Source organism: Chrysemys picta, chromosome 9 (assembly GCF_011386835.1).
Source record: "Chrysemys picta bellii isolate R12L10 chromosome 9, ASM1138683v2, whole genome shotgun sequence".
Lineage (NCBI taxonomy): Eukaryota > Metazoa > Chordata > Testudines > Emydidae > Chrysemys > Chrysemys picta.
The window spans coordinates 39,350,111-39,372,987 of NC_088799.1; the positions used below are offsets into that span (position 1 = coordinate 39,350,111).

The window sequence follows — 22,877 nt, forward strand, 5'->3', positions numbered from 1 at the left end:
CAACTAGAGGTCCATCTGAAGTGAGATGTGAGGATCCAGATCCAAATTTCCACCCAGATTATGCTGGAGCGGATATTCTAGTTTGCAATTTTACATAGATGTGCCTGAACAAATGATAGGGTTAGCTTTTCAGATTCAGTTCTGACCCACCTTAGAATTCAATGGAGCTGTCCTTCAACTGTAAAAGTCAAATATAATGTGATGGTGGAATCTCAATAACAGAGGATGAATCAATGAGTGCCTCATCCTTTTATCCTCAGTGTTGAGAAGGTTGTTGTTGTTTTTTAACATCTACTTGGGGCAGGAAAGCACACAAACACCATCAAGTACATTTTAGGTAAAATGGCTTTATTTTATTTTCAGTTCCTTTAAAAGGTGTTCTTTTAGGTCATATTTCTATGATGATCTTGCCTACAGTCTTGAGATAAGGTTCTGTAACAGAACCACTGTGATTAGATTATTAATCTACTTCAGATTTTTTGGCTGTTTGTGTGAGAAGGATGATTTATTCTGTAATATTTAGCATACTGATGAAAGCAGAAATAGAAGTAGAACCAGGTCTTTAAGTTAGGGTTATGTGAAATATTTGCTAAGAAATTCCTAAACCTCATGAAATTCACATGGTTTAAGGCTTTGTCAAACCTTTGCCCTACTAAAAAAATATTAGGCACAAATGCAGGCTAGATGGATTGCAGATGACAGGGTGCAAGGTATATTAAATGCAAAGTTGAGAATAGAATAGATTGGAAAATTATAAGGATTTTTCTCAAGTTCTCTCACATAAAATTAAAATATTTTATGTCAAATTTCAATGGAATTGTCTTTGACAAAGTCCAACTAATGTTTTTGGATAAAAAAAAAGTTTTCGAAAGTTGAAAGTTTTCTCTCTCTTTTTTGGAGGACAAAACAGAAAAAGATTTGAAAGAAATGAAAATTTAGAAAGTCTATTTTTCATAAAAAAGTTAGAAAAAATTTTGACCAGCTCTCAATGATGAATTAAGAGGACAAATTGTAAAATATTGTATGTTCAGTTATGGTTCCCAAACGTGTTCCGCCGCTTGTGCAGGGAAAGCCCATGGCGGGCCAGGCTGGTTTGTGTACCTGCCACATCTGCAGGTTTGGCCAATTGCAGCTCCCAGTGGCCGTGGTTTGCTGCTCCAGGCCAATGGGAGCTGCTGGAAGCGGCGTTCAGTACATCCCTCGGCCCGCACCGCTTCCAGCAGCTCCCATTAGCCTGGAGCAGTGAACCGCAGCCACTGGGAGCCGCGATCAGCCGAACCTGTGGACGCGGCAGATATACAAACGAGCATGGCCCACCACGGGCTTTCCCTGGGAACCACTGCCCACATTAAATTTGATTCTTTTCTGAACTTCTCCAAAGCCTTGGACAATTCAATAGTTCAGAAAATAATTCAAAAGAAACACAAGATACACACACCCATGCACAGAACAAGTGGCAACCTACCTTACCTTCAGAAAAAGTCTTTGTAAATAAATAGATTTTGTATGATCACCTTGAAGAATCTACATATTCCAGGTTCTGTCCAACTAAAGGGAAAGGAAGGGAATGAGCCATTTGTTTCCTGGCAAGTTGTACTAGAATTGGTCTAGCTTCAGGTAACTTTACAAGGCTATGATTATTTGTACATATTAGAACATTATGCAGCTTGGGAGCTGAACTCTTAAATTGCATAGCTGTTTATTACGTTGGGTTTGAACCCATTTCTAGATTCTCTTAACTGTATTTTAGGACATCTTATTGATTAACTGCCTGATTAATTGTATATCATGTATATTTGCTTATGGATATAATTGGGCCATTTGACCTCAGGACAAGGCTGGACACAAAATATCTTAGTTGTTTTGGCAGTTTACCAATGTTATAGCATCTTAATTCCCCGCCCCCCATTACAAAACAGGCAATGCTCAGAAGTGTAGTGCAGGTTCACTGGGACATGATGTCATTTTGCAAGGATTGCCAGCATTGTTTTAAAGATGCTCCTGAGGGAAGATGAAGAAGGTGGCAATGTGATCTCAGAAATTGGAACAGAAAGCTTTTAATTCCCAGTTGTTGCAATTCTATCGTTAATGCTTGCTGTATATGCTATTTTCCTGCGAACTATTAAAATCTAAACAAAATATATAATACAAATAAATGACAGTACTTCATCCATGCTTTGGGAAAGAGGCCAGACAACTATGGGTTTCACAGAAGTCAGAGACCAGTTTATACTGCATAAACAAAGGTAGTTTAATTATAGTCTTGATGACCCAAGTTGTTGTTTTTTTTGTTTTTAAGAGGACTAATTAACTTGTATCTGGAATAAAATTATAGAATCTAGAATAGTAGTTAGAATCTTTCTGCTAATGCAGAAAACAACATTTGACATTGTAGCAGTTTCTGATATTTGGTGTACTCCAACGAAACAAAACATGTGCTTGGCACAATATTCTGAACTGCATTAGCAATAGAAAAGTTAGCATCAATCCCAATATCTTTGTATCACCAGAAATTAAAAATGGTACACAAAAATACCTTAGCACTTCACCGATGTCTTGTGATTAAAACTCAGGTTTCTTATTGGAATCACAATGCATGGTCCAGAGAAACAAGAGGTTCAATATTTAAACGTGCGGAATAAAGTAAACAAAGCCTGATCACACTTAAACACTTGTAATGGAAAATGTCTCCAAATGCCATATTGCCTAAGAAAGGGAGCAGAGAGACACTACCTGACTACAATTCTTTGTTGCCACACTGGAATGGAATGGCTTTAATTTGAAGTCCCATATGCCCTAAAGCAACGTACCTGCCTGGTACATGGGGCAACATCTGCAGCTCACTCATTCCCTTTGGAGAGAAAATGCACTTAGCAGTTGTAATTTGGTATCCTGTAGTGGATAATAATGATTAAGAGATATGGCCTGACCACACCTTATTTGCGGGAAACCATGCCCAGTTCTTCTAAAGCATATTCAAAGTGTTAGCAAGCCCTATTTGCTGATTTTTACCTTTCCTTGATCCCTTAAGAGTAGAAGGAAGTGCATCTTAGAGTTCTTTACACTTTTTTTTAGAAGATCAGATTAAATTTACACTTTTTTGATGAATTGGATGCTACACGTTAAATAGGATAATTTGGCCCCATGTTACTTATTCAGCAGTTATGCACATACATTACCTGTGGTGTTATCTCCTTGCTGTTATGTTATCCAGCTGCTTAATGTGTCTGAATTGTATTGGGTTTGAGAAAAGATGTGGTTCCTTTTATCCAGACAAAAGATGGAAGCCAGCTTCATTTCCTTGTAGTTTTCCTGTTTTGATAACACATGCATTATGACATTATTCAGCAATTGGATGGTTAATATTCTACTCATTTGTAAAACTTATGCCTTAAAAGAACAGTTGATCAAAGCATTTATATTTCTTCAAATTCTTTGGCCGCTATTGGAAATTTGATAAATACAACTCAGCTGAAAACATGGAGTTACCATAACATCTCTACAGAGAGCAAGTAATTGTCTACGTTTATTTTTAGACTTATAAAATGCACTCGAAGTACTCTAGGGGTAAATATGTCTTACTTTAAAATACATACATTATTGTATACTTTGTTTTGCTGGACATTCATTCACTCAAGAGCAGAAAGCATTTGGGGTGAGTTAGGCATGCTGCTACTTTGAAGGCAGTAGGTTTCCGTTTTTTTTTTTGAAGTATATCTATTGTTGCACATTGCAAAAGGTCACTTTTCCTACACTGGATGAATGAGAAAACAATCAACAATATACATACTAAAAATTTCTACATCAGTTTACACATTCAGAGCATTCTACAGACATTGACTTATTGACAAAAGATCTCTGGGTGGTGGGCAACTGCTGGAGCACATATAGTGGGTTAGTAGCAGAGTCATTGCAAGAACTCAGCAACACTTGGTTATCACTTCCATGCCTTTCCTGCTGGACTACAGTGCCTGTCTGACAAGGTGAGTTAGATACGGATGTGGAAATGCACATCAAAAACTTGGATCATGCATCTTTTGTTTGGTTTTTCTAGTTATTTGACTCCCATTCAGTATCTGCACTTGGGAATAAATGTATTAACAAATTGATCTCCATACCAACCTCCACACAATCAAAAAGGCTTCAGTTTGTAACAAGGAGTATCAATGTAGAACGTAGTATAAATACAATTAGATTCAAACATTTTAGAAGCAGAGGCCACATTTATTTTTTTCAGACACACTTTCCACATGCATCATTAAATGAGAATCTTGTCTGTTAATATGGATATACAGGTGCCTAGCTAACCATGTAGGGGTGCAAAAGAGTGGGCAACATTCAGAGGTAATGCATAAGCTAAATTCTCCTCAATTTCAAGAAAAACAAGGCACAACCACTTTTTCATTAGTGGCTACACATACAGCATCTGAGTTAAGCAAAAATGTAACAAAAACAAGCCTTTCCCCACAGCTTACAATACAATTGGGTTCCTTCTATTTCAACCAACTCCCTTGGCCAAAAGAAACATCCTTTTATGTGGCTCAGAACACCTGGCAGTGAAATGCTATTTTCACATAATTAGTCTTTAATCTTACCGGTTGCATTATCACCTGTTCCACTTGCAAATCCCTGGCCCTGCTAGTGTCTCCAATTAGCATGCTTTTACTCATCTCCCTCCAGCAGGTTGTGGGGAAGCAGCATTTCCACTATGGAATTAACTCTCACCTGGAGTACTTGCAGGTTTTGTCATACCCAGGGTTACACTTCCAGCTTAAAAAAATAATTGCCTTCCTCACATTATATCCATAGTGTGTGGTCAAATGTGCTCTCTTTATGGAGCAGGTGGTTCCTGGGTTGAGAGGAAACAGACACTCTATTCCTTGCATTGTATTACCAATGTGCATATTATAAGCCTCCCTAAGATGACTTAGAAATGTTACATAAATGACAACTAGATCAGCTGAAATATTCTTCAGTTGCTGTTTATTAACTGGTTATTAATAGATATGTGCTATGTTGCACCTCAACAACAGCAGCTACAAAATTAGATTCCCCCAGCAAAGTGTGTAAATGACGTGATTCCATAAAGAAAGACTTGTCTCTGTTTATTATTTGATGATAGGACTCTGCAGAAGTGGTTGTTTTCCTCAAGTATACGCTTTTGTTACCCACATACAGAAAGACCAGATTGCATGATTTGCATATGGATTCAACAAGTGTAACAACAGTGAGTGAAACACACATACTCACATTGAAATAGATTGGAAGATGTAGTGAAATGGGGCAAGCCAATGTCTAGTCATTGCAGTAACTGGGTTTCAAAGTCAGTCCCTTAACTCAGTCCACCTCTTCCCAGACAGGCAGAAGGCTCTGCAGGGAATTGTGTTCACCCCTATGAAAGTTTGCAGCAAATTAGTCTTGAATTCTTTTTTCCTGCAATTCCAGATGCACTGCTGGTGGGTTCTTCTTAGCTCTGTATGTTGCTCATCTTTTTAGTGGAAAGACACTTGGTCTTCTATATAGCCTTCCCCAGTTCTCAATGAAGTTAAAGGGAATCCTTCCAGGGACTTCACTGAGAGTTGGATCAGACCCATATAGACAAAGGATTTGATAAAGGAGAAAATGCTATCTTGGAGGGAGACCACTCTCCATAAAAAGATGTATTGAAATGTAATATGTGGATCCCATTACTCAAACAGAGCTTTCAAAAAAGCCACACCAGCAAAAGTATTTTCTTTTCTCTTTGTGTCGTTTTGAGCATGTGACTTTGTTATCGACATAGCTGGTGCTGTTGTGGTATTAGAATCAAATATATACTCAGTGTCCCTAAGTTTTCAAACTATTATATAATATTTGAGCACTCTGTAATGGAGTAACACCTTATCCAAATGACCCCAAAAGCCTCCAAAGTTTTCAAAGAAACCAAAATTTTTTCTCTTCATTATCCCCTCCTGAGTAGACTCCACCCTCAGAAGCCTGCTAGTTGAAGAAGATTTTTCAAGACAACTGCTTCCTTACACACATATCAGAAGTCTTCCAAAAGTCTTCTTGAATGATATGAAAGTCTTGGGAACTTTCCTAAAATTGTGAGGAAAATACTATCACTGGAAGACAGAAGAGCATTTGGGGTAAAAAGAAGTTTCACATAATCAGAATTTGCAAGATCAGGTATTACATAAGTGTTTGTTTAAAGTTCATAAGAAACTATTCAGTAATCTGTAAAAGCTCCTGAGTGCTGCTTTGATTTTATTTTTTGTCTATGTATCTTAAGCTCAAAAGGGTTCTAAATACCCCACTAGGCACCTATCTATAATCTTTAGCCACTTAAATATCTTTAAAAATCTGGCACTACGTGACATGAAATTTTTGAAGAGAAGGGACTTGGGTTCAAGTCCTAAGTAAGTACCTCAGGATATATCTATACTGCAATTAAACACCTGTGGCTGGCCTGTGTCAGACTAGGGTTCACAGGGCTTGAGCTGCAGGGCTATAAAATTGAAGCACAGAAGTCTGGACTGGAGCCCTGGCTCTGGGACCACCTGCCCCCTTGCAGAGTTGCATTGCTTAGGCTCCAGCCTGAGGCTGGACATTTAGGCTGCAATTTTATACCCCATGAACCCGAGCTAGCTCACACAGGCCAGCCACAAGTGTCTAATTGCAATGTGCGTAGACATACCCACAATAATTGGACCATCCTTCCTCTTTGCCTGCCTCTAGCATTGGATATACTGTAGGGCCCAGGCCAGAGCTATTTCCTTACCTGCTTCATAAAATCAGACAGAGATGGAAGCATCCCAATAAATCACAATTGCTTCCCACAATATATTCTAAGGTGTTCTGTGTAATCTAGTTTTTAAAGGGTTTCTAGAGCGGGGGCTTCCACTATCTCAGTTGGAAGACTATTTCACAGTCCTTCATTTAGTCTATTTGTTTTTTTTTCCCCCTGAAATTCAGGCCAGTTCTTCTCATTATAGCTTCCTGCCCATGCCATTCTAAATAATTCCTCCCTCCCTTCAAAAATTGGTGATTGTCATCTGCTTAGCCTGTCTGAGACATTGGCAGAGTGGGTGTAAGAAAGCTTCAGTCCTGTAATGAGCTCTGCAGGACTTCAGTGGGTCTCTGCGTGGGCACCAGGGTCTATCTGCCAGCCTGCGTGGAGCTCATTTCAGCATCAGGGCATAAGATAGCCAGAGGGGATCTAATTTACATATTAATTCTGAATTTGGTCTTGTTAGTTTAAGGGCATTTGAATAATTAAGTAAATCAAAGGGAAATCCAAGTAAATGTACAGTGAGTCAAAGTTTCTATAACACATTGAAGGACCTGGCCTGAAGTGTCTGTTTGCCAACTTAGACACCCTCTATACTTTCTTAAGCTGAATGCAACACAGCATCTCGGTTGTTCAATCTATAAGTAGATGGCTACAAACATCTTAAATGCATTCATGTTTAACTCAAGCTCAAAATCATTGTCCCATTTAATAGGTAAGGATAATGAGATTCATTAAGTTTCAGTGACCTGCTTGTTTATCCTGTTTCTTTTGAGAGTTGAGGACTATTTATGCATCTTCAGAGGAAGAGAAGATGCATGTGCCCTACTTCGTTAAATGTATCGTTAAATTTAAAAAATGTTAAGAAGCTATTGCCATTACACACACACACAAATATAACAACAGTAAACTTTATTTTGCTTGGTTTGAGTCTATTAACTCCTGGATAAACATGGGAAAATCTGATTTGCACTTCTGTGTAGAAAATTCCTGGATCTTTTTCCATCTTGCTCTGCAAGTGTTGATATTGACCTGCAGGCCAGTTCTGAAATCCAGTAGCACTTGTCCAAACAAACAGTACATGTTCACTAGAGCTCCTGTGCAAACAAAGTATAAAATGCAATACCAGTTACAGGTTTCTCATTTGTTCATCTAGTTAAACAAGCTTAGGGATGTATATTTTAACTAAATCAGTTTTCAGTCACATTAAAGATAGAGATCAATCATAGTTTGAGGCTTATGGGGTAAAATATAATATTTCTTATTGAATGCATAATATTGATATTACTTTTCTTCTGGTCCTGGCTCACCAAGCAATCTTCCAGTATCAGCCACAGCATTTTGGTCCAGATCCACAAAATGATTTGGGCAACTAACCACCACTTTAGATACTTACATCCAATATTTAGGCACCACTGCTCAGCTGCCACCTAATCTGGCTGGAGGTGCCTAAGTTTCTGCATTTGGGCATGCACACTGTTACCTGTCTTAACGGCTGGTACCTCTCTTATGCCTAGGCCCCAGTGGGTTCCTCAAACTAGGCACTCCTCTACTTAGTTTCCCTGCAGGGTCCAATCCAGCAGGCATGCTCAGGCCACTCCTAATGCCACAAAAAATGATGGGAGGGAGAAAGATGCTATGGTCTCCATTATAACTTTTGCTTAATGGTTAGGATGCATGACATCCAGGTTCAGTTCCCACCTCTGGCTGACATGGGGAAGGGATTTGAACGTAGGCCTCTCACCTCTCAGGTGAGTGCTCTAACTACTGCACTATAGAGTCATTTCCCCCCTCACTCTGGCCCACTGCATATTTAGTTAGTTATACACAGTGGAACAGCTTCAATGGTTAGAGCAGTCACCTGAGATGGGAAACCCAAGATCAAATCCCTGCTCCACCTCAGTTCTAGAGGAGGGGGGAAGCTATCTTAGGCAGCTCCCCACTCAGCTTGCTGTCTTTTGTGGATCCATTTCTTTTCCTAGCTCTCAAACTATAGGGATGCTGGTTGCCTAACTCAGGGCTGTGGCTTCCACTGGGTTTCAACATACCTAAAAGTTAGGTGCTGCAATGCTGAGTGTTGCACTGCCTAAGTCTCTCTGTAGAGTTCTCTCTTTCCCAACATAACTTTCTGTTTTTGTTCCCCCCCACCCCCAATTATATATGCCTCAGGTCAAATACCATTTGATCTGCTTGATGCTGGTGGGAAAAAAGGCATATGCATATATTCGCCTACTTCTCTGCATTGCAGCATCCTACACAATGGAGATGGACCTGAACAGCAAAATTCAGGTCTAGATCTGGATATCAAACCACCCTCTTCTGCACAAAGTTCTCAACTGATCAGATCCAATTCAGCCCATTATAAAGTAAGGACTAGCTTAGAAATTAAGAACTGAATCTAGAATTGGATTCTGGACCCCTGAAAAATGTAGATGAGGTTGGATTAGGGAATTTAGTTTTGATCCATCATATATCATATCACATATCCTTAGAGCCACATCTTTCTGTATATTGATCTACAGTTAGTTAATATAGCTATGTATTTGTTTAGTTCTGTGCAAAAATTCATATGACACTTTCAGAAATGCCCTATATAATTGATTAGGAATAATAGTAGCAGGATTCTAGGACTTTATCTATAAGCAAGTAATCTAAAATCTTATAGAACAGATATTATTGCCTATGTTTTCTGAATCCTGGAGAATTTTACAGCAATTTATTTTCTAGTAAATTCTTTAGGATGGTTCAAATCTATGGAAAGATTACAAATCTATATAGGAATTTTTAGAATTCTATACAAATTTTCCACAAGGGTAAAAAAAGAAAAAGCATGAACTTAGAATTGTAATGTTTTCTTACACATGGGAAGTTACAGACTAAGCACCCAGTCATGTATATGAGTACTTTACATGTTGGAATAATTGTACTGACTACTCTGCTGAATGGAGTCAATCTCATGTGCATAAGTGTTCGCAAGATGTTTGCCAAAAGGTCTGATTCTGCAAGATGCTGAGTTCAATGGGAGTTTCCAAGAGGCACCTCAGCTATCTGATTGGAAGCAATAAAGGCAGGCAGGAGATGAACAAACCACCCTCCGTATAATCAAACCAAGGTAGATACTCAACATGCTTTGCCTACTGTGCAAATTACCTTCACTCTGGTGCTTTCAAACATCTCTAATTCTTCCAGCCATGTTTACTGATGTTTATATTTAATCTGAGTCATACTGTGCAGTTCATTAATAATACAAAACTAAACTGCCATTCCTCAGTGCTCCTGAGAGATATTTCAAATAAGGCTATGCAAAGGGGGGGGGGAATGAATCTGACCTTAATCAACAGGTTTCCTCCTAACTTGGAAAAAGCTGCCTCTATGTTTTCTTAGGGTAGAAGTCTGTTAGTTTAGCTCAATGTCACTCAAACTCTAAGGGTTAAAAGGCCATAGCTTGTTTACCTTAGGTTTTTATATTAACCAGTTAAAAAGACGGAGAACCAGGCTATATGACTCTGAAGAATGGTAACTGAGATATAAAAAATGCAATATTTCAAAAATTAAACAAACGCCCTACTATTATTTATTATCCACTTTTTTATATAATCAATAGAACAATAAATCACAAGAGGATTAAGGGCATCCATAAATCATTTTCAGATGTGAAGTCAGCATTCAGATCTCCAAGCCTCAGAAAAGAAAGATCAGTTTTAGTTCCAGTCTGCTCTCATTTTCCAACCTGAGACATCACTGGAATTGGCATTGCTGACCACAAAATACAATAGGAAAATTGTGGGCTGTGAAAGAAAAATGAGAGTCTGAGCTGCTAAGGATCAGTATTTTGTCACTTCTTTTTATTATGCCATCCTATCTAGGAGAATAGCATATTCATAAAACTCTGTTTTTAAAAAACCAGCTAACTCCTGTCCTCTCTCTTTAGATCAAAAGAATACATATGAAAAATGCTTGCGATGAAACTGCCATTTCTTTCAAACCTACTGAGTAATTTTTCCCCTTCTCTTTATGAAATCAAATAGGACTCGAACTCCTTTACCAGACTTTTATGTGAAACCTCATCTTAGTCCTAATCAAGATTATACTGCAACACCAACTCAGTCTAGTTTACTAGCTCTTCGGTCATGTCAATCAACTTCAAAGGACTCAAAGATAAAGTTTCAATTGCACTGTATCAGATTGAAGATATTGTGTACAATTACGATCTCTGATTACACACTATGGGCCAGATCCTTCACTGACGTAAATAAGCATAACTCAATTGAAGTTATCTACCTCTTCCAGAGAAGATGACTAAGAGGTTTTCTCTTAAAAATAAAAATAAATAAATAAAAGCACAGCATTTTAATAGTCACTGTCTTGGATCTCAATCTGAAAGAAAGCTCTAAAAAGTATGCCTTTATCACCACTCTAAAATTGGCCTTACCTTCCTAACAAACCACAGTAACTGGAGAATTAAATGTATATCAAAGGAGATAATTATTTCATGATATAAGACCTCACTTACAGCACTGTAGATATTGGCCTCAGATTTTTAAAAGGACATCAAAGTCTTAGAAAGTGTTTTGACCTCTAGATCTGATTATTGCAACACAGTTCACTCAGGGGTGAAATTACTGACCTTAAAAAAAGCTCCAATTGGTTTAAAATATAGCAGCTGTCTACTTGCTAACACAGGCAGCTGAAACCTCACTCCAGTATGCTGCTCTTTATACTGGATTACTGCTGAATAGCCAATGAGATTCAAGGTTTCTCTCCTGATCTTCAAAGTCCTCCATAAAAACAACCAGAGCTGCATAAGGGGCTGCCTTTCTGTTGCAACTTTGATTGTTCTCAGCAAACTACATTCTACTAGAACAATGGATTTTCAACCACAGTTATTACCTTTGCCCTCCTCCCACTTATTCTTTGCAACTAGAACTGTGCAAATGACTAATATTTCAGTGCAGTGAAGGAACTGAAATATTACCAAAATAATAATTTGGGGTCAAACAGACCATTTTGTTTAACTCAAAATGAAACATTCTTTTGTTTTTAGATTTAACTATATATACATTATATTATAAAAATTGCATATACAAAATCAAATCAAAATTCATTTAGATTTTTTTCTTCAATGAAACAGTTCGGTGAAATTGTTTCAATGGACCCAAATATGCTTTTTTCAGCTAAAAAGATTTTGCATGAAAAATCTCACCTAGTTCTAATTTGCTACATTTACTTGCTGGGTCTTGCTTCGAAGTAGATTGTAACCTCTTCAGGAAAGGGCTTCCTAGGTTTTTTGTACAGCAGCTAGCAAAATGGGCTTTCTGATTCTGATTGTGACCATTGGGAACTACTACCACAATAATACAGAGTGAGATTAGCAGATATGGAGTCAGAGTTTTCACAGCTACTGACTCACATCTGAGAAACTCACTCCTAGAATGAAAATGATCATCCTCCTCTTTAGAATGAAGTGATAGCTTTCTTACAATAGCCACAAACAAATAATTCCTGTGGCTAGGGAATGAAGGGAGAGAGAGAAACTGAAATCCCATGATTTGCTTTTCAAATTTGCAAGGCACTTAGAGGCAACTGTGGTCAGTATATATTTAAATGGGAAGACACCCATTGATTTCAATTGACTTTGGACAAGGCTTTATATGGCTACAAGATTTAACCATATTTGGGATTTAGATGAAGTTTAGGAAACCTCTTAATACTCATCTGGGAAAATCCTGTATAATTTCATGGAGCAATAACTGTCCCATAGTTTTTTGGAACCATCATATAGAATTTAATAAAGAATTATCCGTGTTATAGAATTCTACTGAATGGTTTAAGAAACCCAATAGCATAGATACTATTCTCTATTAAATTGCATAGTTTTTTTGAAGTAATTTCTACAGAATCCTATTGAATTCTTATGGACCCTATTGATTTAACGGCTATTGAAGATACTGATATACCAATCATACACAGTGACAGATTTTTTTAGGGGATGGTTGTAAAACCCAGAAATATTAACTTAAATTAAGAAGGGATTAATAACATTTCTGTGGGTATTTACTAAAATTCTAGAGACTCATGGATTTAGAACTGGAGGTCTCCAAGTCAATCTCTGGTGTTGGCCAAGATGACAGCTGCTATAACAGCACTGGCCCAGGAAGAGGAAAAGCATAGGATCAGCATTTAGGCCAAGACCATGTGTAGGAGTAGGCTCTCTCTTTCCTGCATATCCTAGATACCACATAAAAGTAGGGGATGGCCAAGATGGTTATGGTGCTATAAACAATCATAAAATTTATCATCAATTTTTTGAAGTTACCCAGGCCACAAATTTTGACCTTGGCTCTTCTATTCAGCTACAGAAACAGTTTCAATCAATTTGACTTACCACTTTTTATGCTCTCAACAGCTATTTAGGCTGTTCACCATGAAACAAAAACTACTTGAAGCTTGTCTGATTTCCGGTTTCCTTAGAGTACATTCAACAAATTATTTGCTAAGGTTCACCAACTGTTTCAGCAAATCGTTCTCAGCAAATGCTACCTGCTTTGTGGTCTTGCATCAAACAGGCAAAATTTGCATTTTGGCATGATTTTGATAGGTGGAAACTCAGTGGTTCTGACTGAATTCTAAAATCAAACCAAAACAGAGTTTGAGGTGGGTAAGGAGGAGAAGATCAAAATCTGTTCCCTTCTAAAGGAAAATCACTGAGATTCTCCCAGCTTTAGTTTTGTGCAAGTGGCCATATTATTTTTCAGTTTTCCATATTCACAGCAATGATCCTCTTCATAAGAGTCAGACAAGGCTTTTGAAGAGTAGCAGTGATTCTGTTAGCAGTCAGTCACTGGGAGAAGGGACCTGGGAGTCAACAGAAAAGAGTGACAGTTAATGACAAATGGCAACACTTTTTTATTTGTCCATGTTAAGAGCCCTTTGAGAAATAAGAATCAATAATGAATGGACACGGTTGTTGAATTTTTTATACCAGTGTTCCATCATACATAGAACGAGTTAGAGAGAGAAATAGCTACTCACCTTGGAAATGGATGTGCCCAGTAGGGATGGACATAGGTCCCAACAGTAATATTCTAGAATGTGTCAGACATCATCCAGAATTTCCCCAACTTGTTTTAAACCCCTACTCCATGATCAAGGCTCTTGGCCTGTTAGCTTGTCTACTGAGGAAGTGAATTATAGCCTTGTAAAATAGGGCACCTTTTCTGAGTTGGAGAAAACCACAGGCTACAACTACACTATGAGCCAGGGGTGTGATTGCCTTGCTCATGTCCACTGAGTACATACCTGAAACCATCAGGTATGTACTCGGTGAAGCTCAGCCCTGCCTCCACTGCCGCTACCTAATCTACTGTGCCTAGTCTACTATTTATATTTATGCAAGCTCAATGAGAGCTAGTGTAAGTGTGTATACATGAGCAGGGTAATCACACCCTCAGCTTGTAGCCTTAGAGTACCAAATTCTGTTCTTAGTTACACTGGTGTAAAATCCAGAGTAAGTGCATGTAAGTTAATACATACTTCAGATTTACACCAGCGCAGCAGAGAACAAGAACTTTAATAATCACCTTGAAAGTAAGATACCATTTTCATTCCTAAATCCTACCCCATATCACACAGTAGGATAGTTTACTATTCTGCATAGACGTTACTTGATCCTCTTATGTTGCTGGACAAGACATTAGTTGAAGAAAACCCACATTTTCCCTGTTTGCTTCTTTATCCTTTCTTTACACTGTACTGTTGTGACAGGAAATGGCAAACAGATGCCCCTGTGACCTTTTGTTCCTCTAAGGTGACCAATCAAAGTGCAACATGTGGTCCCCTCATTTGGGCAGGAGCCAAAGTCTGTTCTCTTTAATTGGCTGTGCAGTCCCCTACAGCTGCAACAGATTAGTGACAAATTCTTTTCAAATAAAGCTGTGCTCTCTTTTTGGTTTGGTTTTATCATGCCTGGAGAAAAAAAGTGAAGTTAATAAAAATGTCAGGTAGGCAAACAAAATACCATTCATTATTAAACAGCAATAAAAGACTGCATTGATGTGTGTAAAGAAACAGGCAAAGAGGAAGCTTCAAGAGAAGTAAAGGAAGAGAAGTAGAATCCTATGAATCATTACAAAAGTTTGCTCCATTCTTCATTGCTAGACTTTGCAATCTATTTTCTTTTTTACCTTAATATTTTAAGTCCCTAACATAGGGCCAATCGCTCACCCTTTCTCCCAGATCTACAGATGTATATGGCCGAAAGGTAGTGAAACCAGTATGGTTCTGTTGTGATGCCACTGTGAAAAGAGGTCTGAGGCAAGTCAGAGACCCAGGGGAGTCTCCAAAATACCATTGCTCCATGGGTGGGGGAAGGGGTTAGATTAATGGAAATGAGTAGGGAATTTTGAAGATGAGTGCAGAGGGCGTGGATCCATTGATGATAAACTTCTCATGAAAGTGGCCATACCTCTGGTAAATGGACACTCCATGGCCTGTCTGTGGGAATTATTCTGTCCCCCATATTTCTCACTACAAAAATACCTTTGCTCAGGCTTTGCAGAGGTTATGAGGGATTTGTTCATAATGTAGTGCCTTTTTTCACTGCAGAATATTCATAGTGTGCATTATATTCTGGGAAGTGTTTTTTTGTTTTTGTTTGTTTGTTTTTTAAGTCTATGTTTTGCTCATAAATTGGGCAGAATCAAGTCTCCGGATCTGTATACCACAAAATGTGGGGTGCTGGAAATCCCAATCTAGTTTGAATGCAAGTGCCCATCTCTATACCTAATCATTGGGAAACAGGTGTCATCTTTTTTGATCAGGAAAGTGAATGCAATGCCATACTACAAAACAAACACTCATTTTCATGTCATCTCAAAGAGCAGAACCAATATAATCTCTCTCAGCCACTCAAGACCCCAAATAATGATCTAGTTAGTTATAGGTGAAATAATATTTTGTTATTTTATTTAGAGATTTCATCTGATGTCCCAAGGCCACCAGTACACACTAATCTACCTTTTGTATGGTATGTTCTTTACAGAAGTGCTTTTACATACTGTACATTCAGAACAGAGAAGTCTAGCTAGTTTTCCAGCTGAAATTCTAAACAGATTTTTACTCTATCTGCCTTTGATAGAGCTACCAACGAAAAATAGAGCACTTCATTCTTAGCAAAAATTTCAGTGGGAATTGCTACCTGTACCTTACAGACTCTTAGACACCCAGTTTCTGGAAACCTGAGAGCAGACTCCTCTTCCCACTAGAGATGGCTCTATGTTAAAAAAAATCAGATCTAGAATATTAATTCTCTAAAGTTTAATGACAGGAGAGAAGAGCCATAACAAAATCTGGACTTGGGTCAACATTTGGATTCCTTCCACCCTCTCCCTGCAATGTTTCAAACTGTTCAGACCTGGGGGGTTTCCTTTGAGCCCATCCCCAACCTCGAGCAGATTAGAGAGAGACTCACTTTGCCTTGGGAGAGCCTATTCCTCCCTGCTCTTCCTAATTATCTGGTTTTGGTTTTTCCCAGTAGGGAATCTTAAATAAAAAAATCAAAGAACAATGGAGAAGTGGAGTAATCTTTGTGGTGATTCAAAGATTTTATAAGATTGTAATGCTTCCAAGAGGAGTCTTTAGTTATATCTGTTCACATGAAGGGGTATTTTCTTCTCATTGTACACATTAGCATTCATTCATTGGTGTTGCATGCATGCCTTGCAAGGGAAATACACTCATAAAATGTTCACATAATCTTCTGCATTTCCTTCAGAGTTATTCTTTAAAGTTTCATCAACTAGAGTTGATAGACACTTATTGTGTATTTCATCACATCAAAACCAAATGTAATGTCTCATAGTGCTAAATATAGCCTTTTCTTGGGCAGTAAAGTGATTTTACATCACTTTTTGAACAGGCTGCCAAAAGGGTGGGAATAAGCCTAGCACAAGTTCTCGTTATAGCCTCAGATTGTTTGTGGAACATCAGCAAACACAAGAACAAAACAAAAAGGTATTTTCTTCTGGGAATTTTTGCCTCACTGATTCAGAAGCAACAATGAGGTTCTTTGGGCAATAAACCAAGGTTCCCACATGCTGATTTTTTCCCTCTATTCAGCTAAACCAGGAAGTATTTGAGGAAAACAAGATTGATAAATTCTTTGATAGCCACCTTTTTATTGAAGCCACAATCTTCCCCTCACTGCCAGCAATCAAAACTTGTCCATGAGCTGTAATTTCTTTAATGAAGTGGAATAATGAAAAGTGTTTTTCCATTACATAGGACAATTGCTAGCTCATTAACTATCGGAACACATCACCAAAGGGAAACATCTTCAGAGGCATGAGCAAAACCACACAAATTTTTGCATAGGGTGCCCAACATATGATGGCTACATACAGACAAGTGGAGTTTTTCCCCCCACAAATGTATAGTGAACCCTAATTTGCATGACTTGTTGTGCTACTTGCATAACCTGAATTAAATGCATAGTTGCTTGAAAATTTGGTCCTGAAACTGCTACCTCAAGTATGCTTTACACAGTTGCATAAGTACATGTTTTACAAAAGATTATTTTATATGTTCTCGGTGAAGGCTCTATTTATACATCATTAATCCACAAATTCAAGACTTTAATTTAGCTGGATATCTTCAGGGATCATGTAGCTTTCCAGTGTCCCTTGCTTTGTCCTGTTTTATCCTACAACCATGCACATGGAACCCTTCCATAAGAGACACTAGCTCTGCTCCCCCACTGTGCTTTGGCTAAACACAAGTCTACTGGACTTGTGGGAGTAGAAAACAATATACTTCCACCTCCTGCACCTCAGCTTCTCAGAGCAAGTCTGCATGAAGGGAGGGATGTGTTTTTGAGGGAGGAGAATGGTGAACAGGCAGAGCATGAACCTCAGCAACATCTTAGGGCTAAGTTCAGCTCAGGACTGAAACAGGGAAAGTAGCTTGAGACCCCTCTCATTCTTGACCACGTTCAGCAGTTGTGATACACAGGCAGGGAACTAGGAAGCAGTCCAACCTGCTGCGCTGATGCCTCAACTCCAGCTGTACCTGTTCAGTTCCTCAGTTTTGTGCTTGGAAGTCATGTGGGCCTGCGAAGAGAGAAAGGCACAATGAGCCTTCACCCTTGAGGCCCTTCACATGTGGGCCAGGCACCATTGCAATCGCTGTGCTCCCCCAAGCACAAGAAGAACTACATCCTTCAAGAGCACCTGCCGGCAGCCCAGAAAGGACAGAGTGGAACTGGGTTGCACAGTGCAGTGCACCCGGCTGTCAGTAATAAGGGAGGGTGTAGACAGTGCGCTCTCCCTGTGGGTAGACTTTCTGCAGATACTAGTAGAATCCAAGCAGTGACTCGGGCCAATGAAGAATAAAATAGATAATTTCTCTTTTTCCATTTATAGAGTTCTAAAAATAATGGTAGCAATAATAATGAAATGCCATATTGTATTAAATTTGAGATCTCTCTAACTTTGCCTGGATCAAAAACTGCATGTATATACACAGATGTGAGTCTGGAGTAACTCGTCTGTCTTTCATTCCCAACCTGTTAACTAGCTGTACCATACCTGATTGAGATATGCTGCCTTTATAAAGGTAGAGTGCACACAGGTTAGTGGGTCTTGCCAGCCTTTGTTTCAGTGGAAATAAGCAGTGAAAGTCATTAGGACTGAATAACGGTTGTTTATGTGTAACATTAAAATCCCCTACCCTTTTAACATTATGTTTAAGATCACCCTTTCTGTAAGGAGAAAAAACACCTTTATTTATTTTTCATTGTATTCATCTTCTCTCATTTTGTTTAGGTTTTGTATGAGAGAAGATGGGTTTCATTATTTCTGTCACAACATACAGGTCTCAAACCCAGGCCTGATGGGTTCATAGGAGCACTCATGCACCAACCTTTCACCTAGTAGCCTGCTGACAACTACTTACCTGGGACCCATGAAACCCAGTCCTAGGGTAAGGCTCCAGTTCTGAACTCTGATTGGTAGAGTCCCAGAGTGGCTGATGGGCTCACTGACCCTACTAAAGACAGCAGCAGAGACAGAAAGCTGTCTGAACAACTGGGCTTCACCCTGCTGGATTTCTTGGCATCTGACTTGTTGTTCCTGACCTCCAGGTTGGCTCCTGCCTCTGACCTGGCCTGACATCTGCTTCTGATCTCCATTTTGTCTCCAGCTTCCCACCTCTTGATATCCTGACCCAGCTGACTCTTACTTCTGTCTTCTGACCATGGACTGCTCTGATTACTAGGTCTGGCTGCCCAGGCCCATTTTTTGTTGAGCTATGAAGCTAATTTCCTTAAGATTTGTAAAAATCTTGAAGGAAAAGAAGTTACCCCTTGGGATACAAGCTCATCCTCACATACAGTTTTTGGATCCCTAGGAGATGAGTAGTCCCTTAAAGTTTCAGGCAAGCCACTTAGGGGAGGAGGAGAAGAGAAGGTTTGTGGCCCCTGAAATACAGTGGAGGTAGAGATGCTTGGGAAGACGGCATGCTGAAGATAGGGAAGAACCAGCACAGAGTGGGGAAGTCTAGTGAGAGGGTTAGTAGACAGTAAATCAGTTGGCACTGTCAGCTAGGGTCTATCAAAGGGTATGTTCCAGTGCTCAGCCAGGAACAAGGGAAAGTTGGAGAGGTGTGATGGCTTTGTTTACCTGAGAGGAAAAACTGAGTCCAGGCTTTTGCTGGGGAAATGGGGATTGGGAGGTTGTAAAGGTCAAGTTTACTCAGCTTCAGTCCCATGGTAGGAAGCAGGAAAGGAGAAGGACCAGATTTCCAAAAACTCTCAGCACCTGGCAACTCCACAGAGAATACTGAGCTCCCCTTTGAAAACATAGTCAGCTAGTTAGATGCTTAAATAAATTCTGAGATCTTTTGAAAGTCTGTCCTGGATAAGTGTTTTCAGGACAAGACAAAGTGCGAGACAGGAAACAGACTTCCCTAAGGCCACCCAGCCAGTCAGTGGCAGAGCAACAATAGTCTCCAGCATCCCAGTCCAGTGCCCTACCCACTGGACCACTATGAAATCCCTTCCAAATACCAACCCTACACTATCCTTTGCATCCTATTACTTTGTTATATTTCCCCCTACTACTCTACCTGGTGTATATTAGACAGTTAACAACCCCATTAGCTGTCAACTAGCCAAGCTAAATTAAGCTAGGTGTTTCTCTGTTTTTACATTTTTCCCCTTGTCAGCAATGTTTATCCTTGAAAAAAATCTATACATAGTGGCAATGCCAACCCATCATTATTTATATTTGAAAATGGTATCAGAGTAGTCTTTCTATTCTCTCTGAATGTCTCCCCTTTGTCTTTTAGGACAGTACATAGATGTTCCATTTTGGACTCAAATGGGACAATTTCTAGAGTTCCTGTTTCCAAAAAAAAAAAAAAAGTCCCATTTTCCTGAAAGGGAGTACAGTTTATATCTAGGCTGGTGGATGTTTAAATATGACTGCATTGAAAATTCTGCAAGCTTGTTTTTCCCCCCACACTTCTTGGATGTGAAAATACTCACTTTGGTAAAATTCAGGAAAGGAAGTGCTGAATCACTGTAATGGAGTATAGTCTCTGCTGGGTCTGGGGATTAGTTCTCACCTGATGTGGCATCCTTTTCCTTTAAGTGCTTGCACCATGATGTGTCTCTCTTTCTCTTTAGGAGTCACATTGCTCCCTCTTTTTGACCTGGTCACTGTTTAGTCCCCCCATTTCAGGATGTCCAAGTCTCACTGGACAAGCTGTCCATGTGCCATGCCAGGCAGACTTCTGGTCCAAGTCCATGTCTGATGTACTTTCCCAGTGACTAGTAGGAGAGCCCAAGCCCTCCCACAACTCTGAGTTCTAGTCAAGGGACCCTATACCTAATAAACAGTCTACTCAATCTCTGACTTTATGGCTGTTTTTCATTGGGTCCCTCCTACTTTACATCTCCTGGCCCACCTCTGTGTTTTACCAGCTCAAGCATCCTCTGCTTCTCTATGACTACTTCCCTTTCATGACAGATGCTGTAGTCTAGGACAGAACCCCCGGGTTTAGTCTCCTCCTTGTCCCTAACCACTCCCTTTCTTCTCCCAGCAGCCCCTTTTGCTCTCGATCTCCTGGCTTTATACAAGCCCTTGTCTGCATCTACCCAGCTGGGCTTCATCTTCAGTAAGGTTTTATCAGTCTTGATTCTCCTTTAGGTGCAGTCTATAAGGTTAATTGGCCTCACCTGATCTGGCCTCATGGGGGGTGAACACCCCATCACAATCATCCAAAACTGATAGGTGAAAATTTACTGAGAGATTGTAGAAAACAATATGTGAATTAGACCCTGACTCTAACTACTAGAACCCACAGCTTGCCTCAACAGACTACATCTTATTTTAAAGTACTTAATGTTGATGAAATGAACAGGCACCTGGGGTCAAAATTCTCAGCTGGTGTAGCTCAGACGATTTGTGCCAGTTGAGAATTTGGTCCTGCATTAAATATGCATGAACATTTGGACCAGCACATGGGTATCTTTTTTAAAAAAATATTCTCTTACCACAATCTACTCAATAAATAAAGCTTGCCAAAAATTAGATTTTTTTTTAAATGTTCAGTTTCATGATCACTAGTTTCCAGAGTAAAACTAAGGAGTTTGTTGATTTCTCTCAGTGCAGAGTTAAAATTTTCTTTACTTACTATCAATAATACTGAATGATCAAAGTGGTTGGAGATCTCTCTCATTTTCCTATTTTGAGTAACACTGGCCCTAATAATTTTTTTCCCCTGCAATAAGGTACAGATTCTTCTCCAAATGAACTCAATGCAAGGTTTAGAATGGTCTTTGGTGGGAGCAGTACTGGACCCTCTGAGCACATCATCTGTTTGGGCTTGATTTTGCATCATTGATGTCAAATGGAGGTTTGCCATTCATTCAGTGTGGGCAGTATCAGGCCATTCTTCAGGGCCTGATACTGCAAATGCAAATCATTACTCACAGGAGTAGTCCTTCCTCGTATGAGTAACAATGGGAGTTGAGGTAATGATCAGCTTCCTGAAGAGTGCTACTCAGAAGAGAAGATTAGGCCAAAAAAATATTGTTGCAGCAGGTGAATGGATACCACATGTATTTAGTTACAGGATGGGTTTCAGAGAGAAAGATGCTCATCATAGAGGTAATCATCCTCACAAAAACCACAGCAGATGACTAATGCTTTAAAAAAAAAATAAAAAAGAGAGCGATGTGGGGATAAGCTAACGTGGAAATTGCACCACACTGCATAAAGTAGCAGGTGACTCTGATAGGGCATGGGAGTTCACCTATTTAGTACTGTAACTGCCTTTCAACCCTTAACTTTCATACATGCATACTTCTATAATCCCTTCCCCAGAAATAAAGATTTTAAAGAAAGTCTTGTGCTGGGAAGAGAAGAAAAATATTTCTTAATTTTCTTATCTGATGAACACCAGTAATGAGACTGCAAAACATTTTTTTAACTAAAAAGAAAAATGGAAAAAAATTAATTTCCCAAGAGTTAAGCCCCTTTGACCCTCCATTCCCCGCTCCCACACTTTCCCCCCCAACTGATACTTTTCTTGTACTTGCCATAAATGAGGGCTTTCTAGTCTTAAATTTCAAAAAGAATGCTGCAAAGTGACTCAAAAGCATATGAAAATCCAAAATGATGGACATTTTCAAAATGGGGTAAAATTTCATCCTTTACATTTTCTACTGGCAATAAATTTTAAAAATATTTAATTTTTGGCATCTTCAGTTTTACAATCACTAGTTCACAAAGTAAATCCCGGCAGTCTGTTGATTTTTCTCAGTGCAGAGTGAAAATTTTCCATCCAATCTTGCACCAGGTTCATACATAAATCATGTTTCTGCAGGGAAATGTGGCATGAGTATCTGTAGGGAAAGTCAGATCTTATTCAGTATTCAGCATTTTTGTAACATTATATTGTCATGAACTCCCATTGTGAACTCCAGATCAGTTGCAGTTCCTGACATTTATGTAACTGCACTGCTATGCAGTAAACATTTTTTCGTTGGTTGGTATTTCTTACCAGCTAAATGGATCAATAAGCCTTTTTTCCCTTCCCTTTTTCTATG

At 39.1% G+C, this 22,877-nt stretch overlaps 2 long non-coding RNA genes across 2 annotated transcripts; both read right to left on the bottom strand.

Annotated features, from left to right (window-relative positions):
* Positions 1-1,470: 1,470 nt before the first annotated feature.
* LOC135973576 (uncharacterized) lies at positions 1,471-4,526 on the bottom strand. Its single transcript, XR_010590482.1, has 3 exons — positions 4,476-4,526; positions 3,180-3,312; positions 1,471-1,548 (listed from the first exon to the last, which is right to left on the bottom strand). It is a non-coding gene; the product is annotated as an uncharacterized LOC135973576 (long non-coding RNA).
* Positions 4,527-7,376: 2,850 nt separating this feature from the next.
* LOC135973704 (uncharacterized) lies at positions 7,377-20,929 on the bottom strand. Its single transcript, XR_010590674.1, has 3 exons — positions 20,310-20,929; positions 13,155-13,624; positions 7,377-7,866 (listed from the first exon to the last, which is right to left on the bottom strand). It is a non-coding gene; the product is annotated as an uncharacterized LOC135973704 (long non-coding RNA).
* Positions 20,930-22,877: the final 1,948 nt, after the last annotated feature.